Source organism: Octopus bimaculoides, chromosome 9, assembly GCF_001194135.2.
Source record: "Octopus bimaculoides isolate UCB-OBI-ISO-001 chromosome 9, ASM119413v2, whole genome shotgun sequence".
In the NCBI taxonomy this organism is placed as follows: domain Eukaryota; kingdom Metazoa; phylum Mollusca; class Cephalopoda; order Octopoda; family Octopodidae; genus Octopus; species Octopus bimaculoides.
The window spans coordinates 75,707,624-75,709,086 of NC_068989.1; positions in this window are offsets into that span (position 1 = coordinate 75,707,624).

The following is a 1,463-nucleotide window of genomic DNA, read 5'->3' on the forward strand; positions in this document are numbered from 1 at the left end:
CAAAAAAAGAATGTTGTAGAAAATACCAAAGAACAAAAAAAAAATAAAATAAAGAAGCAAAAGTATGGAATCGACTAGATTTGAACTCAGATCACACAGAGCCAGAACATACTTAAAAGTATTCTTTCCAATGCTCTAATGACACTACCAATTCGCTGCTTTTACATCTTATAGAAACAGTATTAATTGTAATTTGACCTCACCCACTAAAAAAATTATAAAAGAATCAATTGAGAGGCGCAGGCCTGGGTGTATGGTTAAGTAGCTCGTTTTACAACCGCTTGGTTTCGGGTTCAGCGGCGTGCTAACGGTTCTGCCAGCTCACCGCCTTCAATAATAATAATAATAATAATAATAATCGGTAAAATAAATCCGAAAAAGAAGCATACTCCAATTATAGAACAGTATATTTCATAAATAAAGTTAGATAAGACCGGTTTAAGGGGTTACTCTTAGCTTTACGGTGTATCATTAGATCTCATACCTGTTGGCTTATGGCCTTTCAAGCGAGGCCGTAAAGCTAAACGTTTCTTGGACGTGAAACTCAGGGTAATCCCATAAACCGGCTTTATCTAACTTTATACACACACACACACACACGCATATGAAACTAGCTAGTATAGCAACCTCGCTCGCTGTAGGGCATTTATCTCCCCTCTCAGCGCATAGATATATGCTTTTTTTCTCGACTATAAGCGTCTTTGACTCTTGTTTCTAGCAATGTAAGTGCTATTCCGTACCCTCAGTCACTGTTAGCGACAATTGACGTTTTCCTTTTTGGTTTTATATTGCGTCTAACAGATATATATATATATATATATATACCGCAGTAAATATAATGACGAAGTAAATTGGGTTGGTACATAATTATTGCGGACTTTTTTCAACAAATTCTATTCAACAAAACCAATAATATGTAACAAAAACATCTGTAAATGATTATTCCGGAGCATATTCACCATCTACTTCAATTACTGCTTCCCATTTGCTTGGCAGACGGTCAGACCGTCATTTAAAGAAGTTTTTGTTAAATATTGTTATTGTTTTTGTTGAAAAAAAGCTGCAATAATTATGCACCAACCTAATAGATATATATATAAAGATCCATGGATCGAGGTGTAGGAAGAAAGTTAGCTTCAAGCAATCTATAGTAAATATAGAAACGTAACTTTCAGGACAATAGTGATTTATTGTACTTCCTTGCGACAATGTAACCTTTAATCTAATCAAGATATGCTTAGCCTGGAGAGTAAATGGTAGTATACACCTCGCTTGGAGTTTACCACTTCTGAGGTTACGCTCGCTATGGTATATATATATGGCCCAGCTCTTTCCAACTCCATTCCATAACTCTAGTATATATGCATATATATTCACATAAAGGCGGAAATATATACGTCTATATGCTTTGGGTTGCAAAATTGCGAATTAGCCATATATATATATATATATATATATATATA